The following is a 20425-nucleotide window of genomic DNA, read 5'->3' as shown; positions in this document are numbered from 1 at the left end:
ACTCACTGCTGTCCGGATACCACAACAAGGTATAAAACAGCGCAGACTGACACATCCCATTTTCCTTCAGGATGCACAGGCTTCACAGAGGAACAACATTGTTTCTATTATATATTAAGATGTCACTTTCAATTAACAAACCAAAGAGCAAACAAGATTATAGCAACAACCTCAATTACCCTTATTAATGCCATTATGCCACCCTTACTTTATAGACTATACTATATCCCCAAATCAGACATTATTAACAAACCATTACATTTGTAAAAGAGAACAGTAAAATTACCTGCCATAACCACAACAGTAATAATAATGCACCTTCTATTGTGCTTCTGGCTCAAGCCCTGAGCTCTGCAGCGGTAGTTCATTCAAAAGCATTAGCAGACTGTCTACAGCCAGGGGTCATTTGCTAGCACAAAGTGTCTCACTCTTCTCTCTTACCCATCATAACTGGAGAATTTCCATCAAACTTGTGCAGTTCTGGAGCTGAGCAGGTTTATAAACTGCCTTTAGTTAGGAAAGCATTTATAAAGCCTCAGGGAACCAGGAGTACTCTGCCATTTCCCTCCTGAGATGCAGATATTATTTGTAGAAACCTTATGATGCCAAAGCCCTTGCTAGGGCTTCACAAAGGGATGAAAAGCACCAGAAGAGAAGCGATGGGGAGAGTCTGTGCAAGCAGCCAGATGGGGAAGATAGGAGCAGGACAAAGTCCTACTGGTGCTGGCCGTTGGAGCCAGATAAGGAGTTGCACTTGTGGAAAATTTGACTTACACATCTAAAACCTCCCTGCACCCTAATGCTAGCAGTCACTGGTCTTCATACATTGTGGGGCAGCTCTAGTCACAAAGCGTATGTGGGCATGAGTCCCACTGAAATTAATAGATGCTTTCTGTAAAGGATGAGAGAAAAAAAATCAATTTGTATATCGTTCAACTCACCTGTGCTGGCTTCATGTTACATTAAAGAAGAAACATCTCCCGGACTCATCTTAAATGAGAACTGGATGTGTTTTTGCTTTGCCATGTGAAAACAAACCTTTTTCACATGCTTTGTTTTCTGCCGTGGGGAAGTAGTGACTCAGGCAGGATGCTGAAGACTCAGTGGGATTTATTTTTCATCATGTTGAGGGGAGGGTGGTTTATCAGGCATGCGAGCTTATTAACACAGCTCCACTCAGAATAAGATTTTCAATAAACCATTTTGCCCCTGCATTTTTCCTCGTAAACTTATGAGCAGAGCATGGGGAGGTTACTGTTCAGGAAAGCAAGGAACAGGAAACACAGAAGGCACAGATCCGAGGTGTGCTGGCTGTCTGCAAAGGGGACAGAGCCAGCTACCCTTCTAACCTATAAACCCCTTTGCTATTCCCTTCTCAGACCCTTTTATTGTGGGGGAGGTTCTCACGCAGCTCCCACAATGGGCCCTGCTCTGGGCACCCCTGTGTTGCTTTTTTTGCCGCACTTGACTAAGTCGCCACACCACATCCCTCCTCTTCTGGTTCCACATTCCACCCAGACTCTTCTGAAGATATACCTGTGTCTTGAGTTGAAGCACCCACCTCCCTGCTGGATCCTGGGACCCCACAACTTTGTGAAAGATGAAAGTGTCTATAGGAGAGAAACCCTCCCCTTTTCTTGGACAGGTTTGATTTACCAGAGGTACTTTTCTGTATCCATACAGGTTTTCTCAGGAAAGGAAAATAGAATGTTCTTTCCCAGAGCTATAAGACCAGCAAAGGTTTTAGTTATAGTCAATCTGACCAAGCAGAGAACATTTCTTCCCAAATAATGACTTGACTTGCTTTTTGAATATATTTTGAATATTCACAATATACTATTTTTTACAATTACCTGAAGCAGTGGAAATATATTTAACAGCAACAGAACCAAGAATGACCAAAAGTCTGCATTACCTGTTACAACACTGGTCCCCTCTCTGCTCTGCTCATACTGTTGGCATTTAAAAATGCACAATGAAAAAGAAAATATAGCCAGTAAAAGTAACACTTGTAAAATTACATTTTAAAATCAGAACATTGTAGAGTAGCAGCTACAAAATGAGGTGAAACACTAAGCAGCGAGATGCCTAGACATTTTTATAGGAATTGGAATGAATGTCCAGTGAGTGTTCAAGGAAATCTGAGTTGATTGAAACTTCTGGTTACTCTATATTTTAGCTGGATGGCTCGTGCTGCTTCAGCGTCTTGCCAGCAGGCTGACAAGGATATTAAAATAGAGAGCAGGAGGGAATCAGCCAAGAATACTGAACAGTTTATAGAAGAATAGTTCATCTTTTCTTCATTATTAGTCAACCTAGCAAGGATGTTCTCTGGTTATGCTGGATATCCAGTTCATTTTATCCAGGGCTGTGCAAAACACAAACCTATACTGGCAATATAGGTGGATTAAAGGGATGGATCTTATCTGAAGGAAATTGCTTTCACTAGCTTTTTTTCTTTTTCCTCAGCACAAACAGAAATGGTAGAAAAAGGGTTGAACTGCAATTTTTTTTGTAAGACAGCTTAGCCAGAAGCTGAAAACATGAGCTCTGAGATTTTGTAACTTCTTGAAATCTCTTCATCTTTGGTATTCCTGCTGCCCAACTCACCTTTACAGCTTTACTTTTCTATTTAGCTAAAAAGAGACTGCCTTCCAGTACAAACTGTGAGCAAGTGGGATGTTGCACAGTGAAATCTTATGCTTATCTAGGGCTGTTGATATATGAACTACTGATACATGAACAGCTGCTTAGTCTCAGATACTACACAGAATAGAACTCTAACCCTCTGCAAAAGCAACTATCTGAACAGGATTTCTAGCTGCTGAGTCTGGGGGAACTACTCATCTATTTCCTATGGTTCTGCATGATGGAATATCATGGACTTTCTGAGAGTTGGTTGCATCTTCCAGATGAAGCCTGAATCTGTCAGCTGAGAATGTCTTTCAGTCTGGGGACAAAGGATTGTTCCTCATCCTATTGTAAGACTCAAAAACAAGCATGTTTTGTAATATTTCTGTGAATCCAGGACGGAACTTTTAATCAAAACAAGAGAGAAAGTTTTAACTAGCCAGAAGTATGGTCGATGGGGCATTATCCTCAGACACAAGATTAGGGCCAACATTCCTGGTCTTCTCAGTTCTCACCAGGGAACACAAGCAACCTAATTGTTAGGCTATTGCCCTAAAAATTTCACCAGGGTAAACCAAGGTGGTTCGTGGAGAATGCATCTTGTAGTGATAGCAATCTAGAACTTTTTTTACCTGTTTCTTTAATTAAAACTATGGCAGGGTTTAGATTTTTGGACCACAACAGAAGAGAATCTCACTAAAATTTTAAAATCTGACATCTGCTTCATGAGATAGATGAAGCAGAACACATCTTTTGCATATGCTCCTAACTTAAAGATGATGCAACATTTTACACAGATTAAAGTTCTTAGTCTTTCCAGTCTGGAAAGCAATGTTTTTCAGTGAAAGGCATCAGTGTTTTCCTTATGTCACTACTCAATGGGCTACTTGCAATTCCACTGCATACAGGTTAGGAAACCATTTGTGAACTTAGCATGAAAGAGAGTACTGTGGCAAACAGTATATAAAACAGCTAGCTAGATCTTAGCATCTTCCACTAACTAGCTGAATTCTAGCATCTTCCACTAACTAGCTATATTGTAACATCTTCCACAGAGTACTCCAACATTGAGAGATAGTCTCTAATAGCAATGCACTGATACAGCCATATTTTTAAGTGGCAGAACCAAAACCAGCTGCAGACCTACTGATATACCAGAAACAGCAGAAAACAGATCTACAGGGAGCATGAATACTATTTGCTCAGAAATTCCCACCAGGGTAATGGTAGAATTTTTTGTCCTGCCAGATCTACCTGTCTGTCTCTGGCAAAGCCCTGTTGCAGTGCTGTCCCGCTGCTGCCCCACTGCAATGGGGCAAGCGGTGGGGCACTGCGCTCAGGCTCTCCTACTGACCAGCCTCAGATCCCTTTGTAGGGAAAGTGCAAGTGACACTAAGCAGCACAGGCTGGCAAAGTTTAAGAACCAAAAGTAAGCACAGAAGTCATCCACGTCTAGAAGCCACAAAGTATTTTCTTTCTCTCTCTAAAATAAAAAAAAAAACAAACCTGTTATAAACATCCTAAACACCCTCAAAGCTGCAGTGGCCAATAAATCAGATGTGTCACTTCCAGCAACTCATCTCTGGAGTTGGTTGCTACATAGCCATAATATATAAAGAGAATTTTCCTGATGATCCTCAAAGCCAAGATTCCTTTTGTTGGGTCATCTTTAAACAAGCAATCCTGTAAATTACAGTTGAATCTAAATTTAGCATTTATTCCTAATCATTTTCATCTGATTAGTGATAAGAGGGTGGGTTTGGTTCTGATAGGCTGATACACTGTCGTACTCACTTAAAAACGTAATTCTGTTAACTCTAAAAGTATGCATATGACATCACTACATTAACTCGTCATCATCATCATCATATAAATCACTCTGAAGGCAACCAAGACCTTATGTTTTCCAGGTAAATTGCTTCAAAACAACAACAATAAAAATCAATAATGGGCAAAAGAAGCTTCTACAATGTCATGAAAGACCAGCAGAAAGAACTAAGGTCATGCCCAAACACAGCTGCAACATCCCATCCCTTCCACATCACTCAGATAAGAGAGCATTTTCAATAAACCCACAGAAAAAAAAAAAAAGACTTATACATCTCTGATGTCCCACAGCTGGAGGGAAAGACAGCAGTCCACTGATCTTGTACCATTTCCCTTTCATTAGTTTTAAGTTTTGAATTTTGGATGGCGCTGAATCTAGAAAGTGGGGTTAATTGTTTAACCTCACAAAAATAATTATGCCTTTTTTGGCAATGCCTTTTAGCCTGTTTCACACTTCTAGTTTCCCAAAGGATTTGCAGCTCAGCACGCTGCTAAACTCTTCAGTGAATACTTTACCTATGGATTCACTAAATAAAAATCTGAGACCAGACTTCAAGCTTTTTATAGCTTTTGGATCGACCTGTTGTATATGCTGTGGAAAAAACCCTCCCAACAGTTCTTTGAAACAAAACTTAAAATCAGGTTCATATTTTAAATCCAGTGTTTCAATACTGCACATGTTCAATTCAACTCCTATCACACCACTTATTAACATAGGCTGGATAGGAGAGGAAGTGGTGTGGCATAGCTAACTCTGCTTTAGAACCCTTTCAAACAGTTGTTTCAACCAGAATTTGTTGCAGTTCCACAACTATTTGTCTTTCTGTATGTTGCGAGCTATGAGGTTTCTTTCCCAGCAAAGAGGCAGTTGAGTAGTGATGATTTTCCTGCTCTCAACAAAGCTGATCTTCAGCCCAGCCTTGACATTCATGCAGATCTCTCTACAGAGGTAAGAATCTCAATGTCCATTCTGGTCACTGTCTTTTAAAGCTCCTTCATGCTAATATAGTTCCCAAAAATGTTACTCTGCTCTTCATTTCAGCAGGAACCAGAATGCACACTCACTCCTCCCATCTACTTTTTCACTCCAGAAACTATACAGCCTCCTTTTGCCTGCTGTCTATACTGGGCGGGGGAGCAGAATCAGGGCAGAGAAAGTCGTATGTTTTGACTTTTAAACAGAAAAATTTATATGGTGTACAGTGCTTAACCCAACAGGTCAGAGGCATATTAATACTAAAAACTGATCAAAACAGCATTTTGTTGACACCCCTAGTTAGCGTGTACTTGGTTTACCTCAACAAATGAGCTGGTAAAACACCTAGCAAAGCTTTTTTATGGAGATAGGGACAAGAGAGGAATAAACAGGTTTTATGACAAAAACCCTGTACCAGTCTATAGCAATTTTAGATCTAACTTCGCCTTCATTAGGAAAGAGAAGGGCTTGTCCTTTCTGCTTACAGCAGATACTAAGCTTCTGTGAATAGTGCTATTTGGTGACAATCAGTGGCTTTGTGTGCATATTTTCATACATATATATGTATGTATATTTATAGACACACAGAGCCAAGACAAAGCGGATTCTAACCCTCAGCCTGGCCTTTCAACAGTCACCTCACAAGGAGTCTCACTGAGCTGCATCTTTCATCCTCTGCCGTTCTTCATACATGTGTAAATAGAAATACAAAGGTGTGAACTACAACATCAGAACAATACGCTTGTGCCATCGATCGCTTTGCACTCATTCTGCAGAGATGCAAATACCTTCATAAATAGTATTTTCTAAAGACCTAGGAAAAATTGCTCCAAGTTTCCTGACCCTCTACTGTCTGTCTTGAAACCCTCCAGGTTTTCAGTCTTCCAACAGTTTTGTTTCTAATATTAGCTAAAAGTTCGGTGCTGACCTCCTTCAGCAACGAAGATGAGCCAATCTTCATGTAGAACAAACTTGGTCCATCATTGAGCTCCATATCACGGAGGTTATGATAATGTGTTTTTAGAAACACAACATGGAACTTATTTAAAAGCAAACTCTGCACCTAGTACGGTCAGTGGAAAGGTGCCTCGGTGTTAATTTCTCCCTCACTGCATTATACTCATTTGTTTTCTTATCTTATATTAGTTGAGTGTACGCGTTCTTGGATCAGATAATATTTCTGTCATGCAAATGTACAGAGCTTTGAACAAGAGGATCCTGGCTCATTATTAGAGATCTTGCATCCTATCTCAATCTCAAGTTTAATTACCATTATTTTACTAATGCTACTGACACTGTTCCCAAGCACTGTTTGAAACGGCACAGTCATTGGCATATACAGCAAAACCCATAGCATTACAATAGGAACTATTCAAATTTAAAGTAACTGAACTTAACAATTCCTTTTAACTGATCCTAGTTTGTAAAGTTCATAGACATTTACACATGTCCAATCAACAGGGCGTCCAACTAATGATCTTCCATGTGCTCAGCAAAGGAGAGAGGAGAAAGTTCTTGTAGTACTGTTAGTGTTGTCCTATCTGAGCACAGGAATAATGCATGACTTGGGCAATCACTGTCACCAAGCAGTGATATATATGAAGCGCAAAGAGCATTTTCATGTTTAAGAGGAAATACTTTATTTTAAATATTCAACAGCCTTCTTCATATTGTTCTCCCAGGGTCTTAGCCAGGGGGAAGGCAGCTTACAGGCTCTGATGTCATGTTGCCAGGATGGCTACTTGTCAGCAGTTGTAGTGTGAGCAACAGCAGGAGGCTCAGAACAAGCATGTGAAATAAAATGCTTATTCAAGAGACAGCACAATGGCTGGTTTTCTAAGTGGCATGAAGCGCTTCACCCTGCAGGAGCCCTCAGATCTCTGCGCTGAGCAGCTGGGTTGCACTTTTCTCCTATCAATAATAATGATAAATAATAATAATAACAGCAAAGTAAAAGGAAACTCTGAGCTTACAAGCTGCATCAGTTGGACTAAAAGCTCCTGCCTCCGAGCCTACAGGGCTTAATTCCCCCAGCTCTCCCTCCGCAGCCCCCTGCTTTGGGTGGGGGACTGGGATGCAGGGCTGCCCTGTATCCAGGCAACGGGCATCGCTGAGGCTCTGCAAACCTCTGCAATGCACAGGGGGACCGGCTGGGGCAGGTACCCCCCCACACACACACACACACTGGCCTTCACAGAGTGCCTGAGAGAAGGAGCTTTTCTGATTGTAAAGCATAAGGGCAGAGAGTAAGGCAACGTCTCTACTGGCTGACAACAAAAGCACATTCCCAGATCTACTTGGGCTGTGTGTTTTCCTGTAACTGCTCACTGGGAAGGCACCGGGGACAGCTGGCCAAACTTACTGTGACTTCCTTATATTTCTCAGAGCTGTGTATGCTCCCACCTAGGTCTACCTCCTCCCACTGCAGGAAATTTCCAAACTTACTAGCCACCTATAGGTAGCAGTCGCAATTCCTGGAGCTGTGTTTTGGCCAGGCACAGCCTACCAGTGTCATGATTAATGGATATGCACACACATCGCCAGGCTTCAAAGACAGTCTGTAGCAGAAAAGGTCAGTTGAGAGCAAATGATCCATTAAATCTTACACTCACAAAGGGAAGAGGTTCTTCATCAGTAAGGGGATAAACTTCTAGTGCCAAAGAGGGGAGTGGGAGTATTACCAACTTCAGTGACATTCAGATTTCAGTCATGGTGCTTTGGGCAGGTTTACGTGCCCTGTTCCACTCCCCTCCCCTCCCTGTTCATGATGCCCTGTTCCACTCCCCTCCCCTGTACAGCTGATGTTGGCAGAGATTGGGATGGTCTTACTTTAGTGAGGTTCAGTATTTGAGGGAAGACCAAAGAACACCATGAACTAAGAAAGTTACAGACAAGAGCTAAAAACCACACAAACCTGGTCCCTGAGCATCTTCAATTCACCGATGATCTACAGGCCACTGGCATTCAAAACAACTGCAGAGGATAAAGTTATCTGACAGAGGACTGGAACTATAATCACAGAGCTTCTGTAGTGCTAGCTGCCTCCCAGACAATTGTTGGAGCTGCCATACGGACATTATACAATTGCAGATATATGGGGAAGAATGACCATGAACAGAAGAAATAAATGTATGACAAATTGCTGCATTAAGATGCTCTGATTCAAACCAGACCTAATTCAAAGAAGCCCTGTGTCTAGTTTGAAAAAGATGTCACAATGGCCCTTTCCCACCTTATTTGATGCTGTGTCAGCATTTGAGCATCTTAGCCATAAACATTATTCAAGATACAATGCTCTACAGAAAACACAACAGATAGTCTAACCTTCCTCATTGTCACAGTACTGATACACTATCCAGTTGGGATTTTTTTGCTTTCATTCACCATGACTAGAAACATTAAACAAACACTACCTAGGGGTGCATGAAATGCAAAAATCAGGAGCACTCTTTGGAGCTTGGGAATGCTCATGCCTCCTGCTGTAACCTCAGCTCCCTGCCCGTGCCTTCCCTCCTCTCTTAACAATTTGTACAGCCTTGCTGCCTTGCCAAAGAGCTTCTTTTCCTTCTAGTAGTGACAGCTGTTGTCGTAGGAGACTGCACAGTATAAAGTTACTCATTAAGAGAGGTTAAAGAACTACCTCCCTGGAATATAGTGTCACCTCCAGTTGAACTCTGGGGGAAAAGAAGTACAGTCCTTTGCTCCTTTGTGAGCAATGACATGGAACATCAGAAGGGACTGGCCAATGTGCGCATTATACAGGTGTCCTCAAGGCGATTAATTCATAGCATCCAATTCCCACTACTGCTGCAAAGGGCAGCTCTAGTAGCAGAAGGCCAGTTCCTACATACAGAGTGTGTACTCCCCAGCCAACTACACCAATTTTACAACAATCTGTGCAAATCGATCCTTCATTCAGAAATTAAAACCAAAATGAACCGCACTGCAAGACATGACAGAGCAGCTCTGATAGAGAAGAAACCCAGAGCAATGCTGATTGATTATTCCCAGAATGCCTTTCCCAGAAGCATTAATGAAGTACGTGCCTGGGACAGCAGCCCTGAGCAGTGCATGGAAACATCTGAAAAGCTTGCTGAGCCCTCCACTGAACCCACAGACCTCCCTGCCTGATGAGCATATCTAAAACAGTTCTGCAGAGTACTACAGCCTAGGTCTTTACTAAAAACATTCCCTTCCTGCATCTCCTCCCCTTTAAATCAAAGCTCAAATCCCAAATCTGGGGGCACCTCCGATATGTGTATAATGGTATCCATCCAAAATTCCTCAGTAATAGCATCACCTGGGATCGGGAGAAGCAAGCTACTCATTAGGGAAGGCATCATATGAGAGATACAGGCAGGAGAGGCAAAATATAACCAATATGCTTTGGAGGTTTCAAACAGAGCCCACTGCTGGTGCTGAGGGCAGTTATTTTAATCCTCAGCTGCAAGTCACTGGGATACAATAAGAGAATTAGCAAAGAAAATATTTAATGATAACTATGAGCACCCATGCTTTATTCCTTGACTTGCAGCTGAGAGTATTCAGTAGCTCAGAGGTGGATGGGAAAACAGGAGCAAGAAAAGCTATGGCAAGCAGGCTACCTGCAACTGCGAGTGACAAAAGCAACTCGGCAGAAGCAAGAGTAATGCTCTAATGGTCATTCTCCTGCCAGACAAACCACAAACTCCTCCAGTGATGGGGCACAAACAAATTTTATATTAGCAAAACCCAAGAAAAATTACTCTGCATCAGTATTATCAGAAAGAACATAGCTAGATGATCAACAGATTTTGTTGTTTGGGTGACAAACCAAACCAAACCAACAACAACAAAAAAAAAAAAGCAGAGGAATTGCTTCAGTTTGAACTGGAAGATTTTTCTTCTGAAACAAAACAATACAAAGGTATTTCTTCACATCAGCTCTCCAAAGTTTTGTTCAATCTAAGATGAAACTTTATTCTTTTCTATTTTCTAACTAAAAAAACCCAAACCAAAACAAACCACAACACCCTCCCCTAAACCACCACACCAAACAAACCAAGACCTCTTTTTATAAAATGTTTGGATCAATTTTTAATAGGAAAATGTGGTTTTCATTTTTAAATGTTGAAATCATCAACTTTGGCGTTTCTAAAAAACATGTTTAATTAAAAAATCTGTAAATATTTTGATGTTTACAAATACATATGTAACCCTTTTTTTGACTGAAACTATTTGCTTAATTTCAACTTGAATTTATGAAGATTTATGGTCTCTGTCAAGATTTTGGAAAAAGGTTTGTGTAATTTCTGCCTTTTGTATAAATGATCTAGCACAGAGATGTGATTCACAGACTTGATACACACAGCTGATTTTCTATCCCTAGGAGAAGAAACATCAGGTCACTACACTTTCCATCAATTACGATTACTCTTGGTCAATATAAAAAACATATAGCAAAAGACCAAGATCTCAAGCAGCTAAGGCAGCACTTTTAGCTTTGTACACCTAATACTCAGGACTACTGAGTACCCCTAGGGATTTATATTGCTAGTCCTAAACGTCTAGATTCCAGTTTACACTTATGTCTAGCTAGTCTGAAGTTTTCCAAATGAGTCATATCTAACTGTATCTTAAAAAACCCACAAAATAACAACAACAAAAATTTCGTTACTCCTTTTTAAAAGCCACCATCACTTACCCACTTTTCCTAAGAAAACTTGTTGAGTATACTCAACTTCAACCACTGTGTGGTCATACTGAGTCACTAGGAGGATCAGAGCTTTGCTGTACTGATCTTCAGGTATTTTAAATGACCATAAATTGTATTCACGTAAATAGCCTGAACGTACAGTCTTTATTTTGAACACTGGATTTTGGCAGAAGGAGATGGAATAGTGGAATGCCAACTCCTGGTTCCAATCAGTTCAGTGAGAGTTTGGCCTTCAGTGCTGCTACCAGATAACATGCAAAATTGGGAGATGGAAAGGGAAATGGAAACACAAAGGCAGTTCTGGCAAGTGATCCCACTTTCCAGTAACGTGATCTATACACTAAGCCAACTCAACTAACAAGCCAATAACTTGCGATAAACTTATAACTTCATTGTGAGATCTGAACACTTAAGCATGGGAAAAAAAGGACAAACTGATTGCTTTCCATCTTGTTGACTGAATACTTGTGGGAGAAATAAATTAAAAATTAGGATATTATTTTTAGCCTCCTTGGAATGTATTCTTGGATGTACTTTGCAGCCACAAAGGTCATGAATGGTCCAGCTCAGTCTGAAGAGTAACTGACAAATTCTACCTCAACATACATGTCATCTGTATTGCACTGGGTGTCTGTCTGCCTGTCTCTAGCATCAGCAAGGGCTACCCTGACAGCAGGCAGAAATGGCCAAGCCAAATAAACACCCCTACTGCAGAACAAGGGGAAACCAGTGGGTCAGGTAGCTGTAAACTAATATCCTGCCATCAACAGTCACCAGGGAAAGCTGCCAGAAACAGTTTGAGATGGCAATTACAGAGAGCCAGTTCCCAGGAAAAGCTCCCTCCTGCCCTCCTGAGCTGAGGGGCTGGCTCGTGCCATGCAGCAGGCAGTGACTGAGCCTGTTACAGCTCCAACATACTTTAAAACTTCCAGCCAGCGCTACAGTCCATCTGAAAATTAGCACCTGGTGAGTGTTGGGGATTTGAAAATAAACCTTCCACAAATTACTAAAAAAGGAAGTTTATGTTGCTTAAACATACTTCTTTGGAATTTATTTATTTTTGCACATGCTGCTAGGGAGGCTGGTCCACTCACACATGTGATGTGCTTCACTTTTCCAGAAAAGTAACAGCTGCAGACAGTGCTGGTCAGCTCAAGACTTCCACGAGCTGGACACTGAAGCTAAAATGCAGGCAGAGCCCTGCCATTATATCCCCCATGTCATCTCGTCACAAAACGTTATGTCTACCTTACAGTTCCTGCCACACAGCACCAAGTGTCCAGCACAAGCATGTCCAAGGCTGTTCAATCCCTAGTTTCTTATCTACCAGTACTGTCAACAAATGTACTGTCTGCCAAGGATGCACCTCACATCCACTAGAAGCTAACTGGAGAATGAGTCATTTCACAAAGGACAAATCAGCCATTAGATTATCATGATCTTCACTGTCCACAAGCCTGTCCAGGAGCTGACCTACATGTAAGCTACTCTCAAGGAAAAGAGCTCTCAAGATTTTGCATTAAATAAACACAGCAATACAAGCAAGAAATCTCAGCTTTTAAAAAAAGGTCAGGGCATTCAAGAGTAATAATAACCCTTCTTATATTCTGCAAGTTTAAAATTCAAGTGTTTTTCAACTTATTTTTTTAATTCAAGACATACTGACATTTTTTGATGGGCAGTTTTTTACATGAACCTAATTTCTGGATTACCTCTTTCCTTTTTTTCTTCCCTTCCCCATTTGTGCTTTATCACAGAAAGGAGGAGCAATAGGAGGAGGAAAAAAAAAAAAAAAAAAAAGCTAAACCCTCCAGAATGAAAACTTCTTCATCTTCAGGTTTCCCTGAAAAGGAATGCAAAGTTTCTACAAAAGACGGTTTCTACACAAAATAAAATACTTCTGTCACCTTTTTCTACAAGACAAAACTTACCAGCTGTATTACTGTCCTCATACAGATGGGGAAGGCAGGCAGACAGGAATCAAGCTACTTCACGCTGTCAAAATGCAGGCTAGGCACAGAGCTAGTAATTGAATGCAAAACTCTCCAAACCCACTTCACTACTTATAGGGTAATACTATTCCTTATTACTGATTTTAACAGTTATCGCCTTTCACTGATCCCAGCTTTTACTCATAAGCTTCAAGGAAAAAAAGCTTCACATACACACACATATACCCCTCATACATCTGCTTCCCCAGAAATCTCTACAGTGAGAGAATAGCTCTGGCAGCTCTTAAACTAAGTCCCCAGCTTCACTCAATATTTTTTAAAATTCACAAATCAAAAGCAAATGTACTTCTGTAGGTCTCACAATAAGCGATGCAAAGCCTTTGCTGCCATTCTGAGTGATACCGTATCTCAGCTGCTCCACCCAAGGCTAAGCGCAGCGATGAAAGGCAGATTTGCTTTCCTGCCCTGTCAAATCAGGTAAACCCCATTTTCCCTTGACAAAGCACTTTACCCATGATATAGTCAGTCAAAAAAAGATTTAAATTACCACTGGCATTAGAACTCCGTGACAGGAACTAACAGATATATTTTTCTAATGACAGTTTGTTTCCTCCTCCTTCATTATCATTTACAAGTCACACGAGCTCCCGACTCCATAGGAAAACGCACACAGCCAAAACCGGTCCTCACGGTTAACATCAGAAGCCCCAGCTCCAAGTCTCTGGGGCAATACCTCTCCGAAAGAAGGTCAGTCAGCCTCTGGCAGAGTCAGCTGTAGACGCTGGAGCCCTCTGGCTATTTGTGTCACCTCTAGACCCTTAAGAGACAGAAGTGGTAAACACGTGCCACATTGTCAGCAGCCACTTACAGCCTGACACGTTACCTTACAGCACCTTCAACAGCAGAAATTAAGAGCTGAAACCTCCTGCTGCTGCAGCCAAGGTCCCAAGCAGTGCTCCTCAGGGCCAGAGGCTCGCAGCAAGACTGAAAGGGGCAATGTGACCATGTTCCCAGTACCTCTGGATGCATCGCTGACCTGACACTCACCCTTTACGCTTGTCTTTCACTTATAAGCACGCATACAACACACATATTGTTGTTGGCCATGACAGTTATCAGGCCAGTTATAAATGCAAGCAGACTGTAACCAGGACGCGATGCGTAGGAGTTCGCAGAGAGCTTGAAACAATAGCTGAGGTGAGGAGCGTCCCATTTATCTGCACAATGTTAACTCAGATGTCCAACAACAGCCATGTACATGTCAACAGTCATTAGCCGCTTCACTAGTAATTTGAGAACCAAGCACATGGGGCATCGTGTCTCACACTGCCTGCTGTGAGTGATACCTCCTCTTAATACCACAGCAGACAGCATTTGGGAGGCACCAAATCACCTTTCATGAAGCAAAAGCTACATAAGGACATTCCCCTGCCATACTGATACAAACTCAAGCATCTCAGTAAAGCCCAGGAGGCTTCCACAATTGTCTAGTATAAGCACAGTTTATTGTACCGGAAGATTCTCTTGGAGACTCATTTTGAAGAGATGCAAGAGTAGCACAGCTTCTTCAAACAATTTAACTCATAGCCTAAAGAAAAATTAAAGAAAACTAGAACTTTCTCAATATGATATCTGCTTCCTTTGGTCAATGCAGACTCCATTTCCAGGCTTTTACAAAAAATACTGAGCCTTTAAAAAGCCCTTACTCCATTTTCACAAAATTGCAATTTCTTTACAAGTTGTCCAATTACTCAACATGTTGAAAAGCAAAAAGCGTGTATTGCCAATGCATACACAGGTATAATAATAATAACAATATCAAACCATTACTTTTCTGAAAAAAATAATGTTCATAGAAAGTATTCTCCTTGTTTATACTCCCATGATCACACCTCAGCATAACAGAGATTGAGTGTTATGACATGACTGTGGCAAATGAACCCAAAAATTTGTTGCTGCTGTTTCTGAGGAGTGGGGTTTTGTCTGCTTTTATTTTTAAGAACTCTGCAACACTACCAGTCACCGAACAGATTTTTATAGGAATCGACAGGGTATCACAGGGAGTCAGAAGCGACGGCAAGCATAGGGAGCGTCACTGAAGACTGTATCCCAATTACTGATACCAGAGTGCCCAACTCTTACGTGCACACACACAAGCAGACGCTCACTCCCCTCCAAGAGCTGGCTGTGTTCCCAGCTCCCAGACCTATGCTTTTCCCACTCTAGACTCTGCCTCTGCTTTCTGGAGCCAGGAGATTGAGCCTTATTTATGCTCATGTTGCTCCGGCTGTTCCTTTGCACAAGTCACTGAGTGGATTTCTTTGGAGTTCAGACTTATTTCCAAGAAGTGGGCAGTTTCTGTTCATCAAGTGATGGCTGCAACACAAAACAAAAATGAAACCTCAGGGACATTTTCAGTCCTTTTCCTGAGCTGGCGCATGTTCTGACCCAAGCCCGCTGCCTGCAGAAGCATCTCAGCCTCTAAAGTATCGCTGCATGCAGCCTTGCTTCCTACAGGCTCAAATGTTACAGCTGCCTTTGGGGATAATGGAGCTATGGTCATCCCCAGCAGTGGACTTGGACATCAAGCAGAGCAGAGGAAGCTGGTAGCCCAAACTGGTGCACATCACTCAGCACATCAGCAGGAATGAACAAAGCACAAAAGGGGAGCAGGAGGTTCAGGTTTGTGCAGCCCCATGTCCTCATCTAACACAGCAAAATGAGGATTAGTGCCATTTCACAAACCACGTCTTCAGGCAATGGGGAGGAACAGAAGCCCCAGTTCAGCAGTACTGTTTTTGTCCCAGTTCTCAACCACAAATCATAAAATTCTGGTGGAGATTTTCACCTAAAACTTTCAAGCACTGAAACGGGGACAATTTGGAGGGGAGCACCTTGGGAGCAAAAGGCAGGATCCCCCTGTAAGAGTCCAAGTGTCCTTGCATCAGGACTGGAGGCATACACTGATTAAATGGTAGGTTGTGAATGAAGAGCAACACAGAGGGGCACACTGTTCTTTAGGAAAGATTTGTTCACTGAACGTTGGAACAGGCTGCCCAGGGAGGTGGTGAAATCACCATCCCTGGAAGAGTTCAAAATGTGTAGATGCGGTGCTTAGGGACATGATTTAGTGATGGACTTGGCAGTCCTGGGTTAACAGTTGGATGTGATAATCTTGAAGGTCTTTTCCAACCTAAATGATTCTATGTTTCTGTAATTCCATGCCTCTGCACCACTGCCTGAGCATCTACTTAAGCAAGAAAAAACAAAAGGCGAGGAGGATTATTACTGAGTTCAAGATGTGGGAAAATGCAGATCAACATCCTCTGCTCCTATCACAGTAGCTGAACCTCATTTGCTATTGCTGCTTTGCCTAATCACCTAAACCGTAGCAAAAGAGCCAAAGCAAATTCTTTTGCACAGACCAAGACTGTATACATGCATACCATAGGCTACCACCCTCCTTTTGCCTAGAGCTTCCACAAAAGCCAAAACAATTTTCAGCAAGGAAAAAAAAGGCAACTGTAAAAAATCAATTTTTTGAAAGAATGTAGGATGATGCCATTTTCCTAATATGGCAACTAGTATCCCATGTGGAGTCTCAAACAATAGCCAGACTGGCAGGGGATGCAGTAAGAAGATGACTTGGGGGGGGGGGGGGGGTGGGTGGGTGGAAGAATATATATATATGTGTGTGTGTATATATACATATATATATATATTCATTCATTCCCTGCAGGCCCTCAGCCTCCATTTCATCTTGGATTTCTTTGTGACTGCACTGAAAGGGGTCAATAGCTCTCTGCTTGAAAAATGCAGCTTTTGAAAGGACAAAAAAAAAAAAAAAAGCAAGCCAAAAGCAAGACCAGCTTCCAGGGAAAAGGATAAAACAGAGGAGAAACATACCCATCTGCCTTGGGTTTACTGACACTTCCACTGGAATAAAGCTTGACTGGCAAAGCAGGGACAGGGAACATAAGCTGCAGATGATCTCAAGTGCTACGGATCATTACACCTTGCTTCAGTCACCACCTCCCCATCCTTTAAAGTACCCTACAAACCCACATGAAGCAGCCAGGCACCATGCTAGAAAAGAATTTCAACCAATTAAAAACAATGGGCAAATTAGCACCAGACTCATTGAACACATCAAAGCTTTGCAACTCAATCAGCGTTTAAGAAATTCTGATCTGAAAAACACAGGCAATCTAGTCAATTTTAATATGCTTAATTAACTTATCTTGATAATGGAACACTGGACCAGTGGCTAGGTTTACATTTAGGCTTTCTATTTGACGAAATGCTCCGGGAAAGCTATGGCATGTTAGAGTCAGGGATTTACTGGGAGGGAGGAGGAACAGGGTTATAACCTTCTCCTTTAGTGCCATCAGACGTGGCCCATGTGGAAGGCTGGCACATGCAGTTTTTCAGGACTCCTGGCCCCGCTTCACATTGCGGTCTCATTCAAAAATCCAACAGCAATTATACTGTAGTCACTTTCTGTATTAGGAAGCATTTTTTAATTCATTTTGGAAATGGATAAATCCAAGTGTCAATACAAAGAGTCTTTAAAAAACAGCTGTTGCTGTAGTCTCCAGGTACAAACAGGTTGAAACTCCATCCATGTGTTTTAGAAACCGATTAACAGTTCTCATTACCAAAACTGTTCCAAATTCGAGGAGCAAAACAGAAGGAAGCTGTACTGTGTTAAGTGGAGACACACTAAATAATCATAGACTGATAAAATCATTTAGGTTGGAAAAGACCTTTGAGATCATAAAGTCTAACTGTTAACCCAGGACTGCCAAGTCCACCTCCAAACCACATCCGTAAGCGTTGCATCTACCTGTTTTTTGAATGTTTTCAATGATGGTGACTCCACCACCTCCCTGGACAGCCTGTTCCAATGCTTGACCACCCTTTCAGTGAAGAATTTTTCCCTAATATCCAATCTAAACCTCCTCTGGCACAGTTTGAGACCAGATATGATTTTCCTGCTCCATTTTTTTTTTTGTCTTTATATTCAACTGGTTATTTGACTGGAGCCTTCCAGTAAACATCAGCAGACATCAGCAGAAGCCCATAACATTCATCTAAGACAAGCCTGAAATTCACAGATGGAAAGGTGCAGTGGTACCTCCAGCAGCACCATGCACAGCAAAAAGCTACTTCATACAGTTCCTACCAAACTGTCTGAAAAAAAAAAAGCAAAAATGAGGCCAGAGAATGCTGCAGAAAGTAAATTGCCTCTGAGAGACTCTAGCACAAACAGCATGTACCTTTGCATTTCACTTCAGTTTCTAATCATGCTATCTTTCTCACAGGCATTCAAATACATTAGTCTGTGCCTTATCAGATCCTGAATTAGGACTGTAGAAAGTTCAGAGATGCTTATGGGGCTGTAATGAGTACTGACAGATAAGCCACACTCATGCATACATGCTTGCAACTGATGTCTGGTTTAACACAATGCAGCCCTAAGCCTTCATAATACAGCATAGGAAACAGAATCCTCCCATCGCCTACTACTAATTGCATCTGCAGTGGTCAGGGGTTGAAAAAGAAGTAAGCAGATTAATTCTATTAGACCGTGCAATAGTATCCCAAGGGGACAAGGGAAAATCCCGTCATTTAAAACAGGACTGGTAGAAGCTGCTGGGAACGATGTTACATACTAGTAAGGGATTAAGGGTTTGGACTAAAGGGCCTCATCTTTTCTAGATCTGGTTTCCATGAGGCATAGCAATTAGAACTGCAAGGCTTTTCTGTTTGTTGGTTTTTGGTTTTTTTCCACTTTTGGATGACCTGAAACATCTTGTCCAGTTGAAAACTAAATGATTAAATTAATTTCTTACTTAATCCCTTCCCCCTAACAAATACTACTTTATTCCTTTTCTTCAAAAAATTTGTTTAAATTAAGGTAATTTTCAATATAAAATTATTTTAGAACACGAGGTTTAAGTATTGTTTTATTAATACATCACATGTAACGTTTTTCTTCTTTCAGCATACTCCTCCCACACTTTTAGCCTATATTTATCTCAATCACATGAACAGTCTTGACCCTCCAAAAGTACATTTTTGCTGGAAAACATTCCCTGTGCCGAAAATACAATACAAGGTTTCACCCTTTCATTGCAGGCAGAGGCAACAAAGCCCCCCTTGAGCCAAATGAATTGAAAAAATCCTCTGCTCAGCCCACTGCGGCATGCCCTGAGCCCAGCAGCAGCTGAGCCTGAGCATTAGGAGCACCGTCTGCCTTACCTGCGTGCTGCTTTGAGGGGACAGGCCTTCAGAGAAATACTTGTTCTCAAGAAGTCAGGTCGTACTAAACATCAGTCAGGATCCTTGCTTCAGGTCCCTAGCACCGTGATCCAGGCTGGTCAACCTGTCAGAAACAGCAATGAAAAATACCTGACTCGTACCTCTGTACTGGGTCTGAGGAGAGGACCATGACCTTGCTTTAATTACTTCTTCCTACTTAAGTAAAGAGCAGCTCCTTCTCAAGGAGGTGAGGGAAAACACCTGGCAGTGTCCCTGAAGACCCTGGCAGGCTGAACTGAAGGCCAAATCCTCCTCCTTACCTTCCAGTCCATTTAGACTGGCCAGAAAAGGGCTCTGACCAGAAGGTAGGAGGAGGACAGGACTATTTCCAGCAGAATAAGAAAGGAGCCACAGAGTCACTCTGCATCTTCCCCTCCTGCTCCCCTATGCAGCCAGGAAAAGTCACCAGGGAAACAGAAGAGGACAAGAACACCAGCAAGAGATGCCGTGACTCCCCCAAAGGCAAGTCCCAGAACAGAGGATGGAGCAGTACATGAAAAATCAAAGGTAGTTAAATGTTTAAGACATTCACCCCATGCCTTCCTGTACTGGATGCAACAAATACACGCATACACATGTTCACTTACTGGGTAGATGTTAGAGTACAACTGTATGCTGAAAGGAGGGAGCCAGAAAAGATTGAGGAGGAAAAACAGGGCAAGGTGATGGAGCTGAGAGGCAGGTAAGGGTGGGCTGAAGATCCCAACAGAGCCAGGAGAAGCATTCAGTGGGAGATGCTCAGGTGATAAAAACAATAAACAAGGGAAAGAAAGTAAATCAAAGTGTGCAGAAAGGCAGGAAAAGCCAGTCGGAAAGGAGAAAGGATCATGCCAGATCTTGTTGGTTTTCTCCTTGCAAAAGTCAGCCAAACCTGGGGCACAGAGGTGGAGCCAGCACTTAACAGAGCAATCGCTCTGTAACGGCTTCTCTCTGGAGAACAGCACAGAGTCTGGATCTCATTCTCCCTGACAGCTCCAATTCAGATATGAAGCTGGCGCCACACAAATCCATTTGATAGTA

General features: G+C 42.0%; 1 protein-coding gene across 11 annotated transcripts in view; it reads right to left on the bottom strand.

Annotated features, from left to right (window-relative positions):
• Positions 1–20425, bottom strand: part of TSPAN18 (tetraspanin 18) — a 133780-nt gene that overhangs the window by 41421 nt on the left and 71934 nt on the right. For 8 of the 11 annotated variants that reach the window (XM_056345403.1, XM_056345399.1, XM_056345400.1 and 5 more), the window contains one exon: positions 19346–19469. The exons of the other annotated variants lie outside the window; for them this stretch is intronic. The gene's annotated coding sequence lies outside the window, so the exon portion shown is untranslated. The remainder of the gene's footprint in view (positions 1–19345; positions 19470–20425) is intronic. 11 annotated transcript variants of the gene reach the window in all.

This window comes from Falco biarmicus, chromosome 7 (genome assembly GCF_023638135.1).
Source record: "Falco biarmicus isolate bFalBia1 chromosome 7, bFalBia1.pri, whole genome shotgun sequence".
Classification (NCBI taxonomy): domain Eukaryota; kingdom Metazoa; phylum Chordata; class Aves; order Falconiformes; family Falconidae; genus Falco; species Falco biarmicus.
Note: the sequence above shows the minus strand (reverse complement) of the source record. Positions and strands in the feature narration are given on the sequence as shown.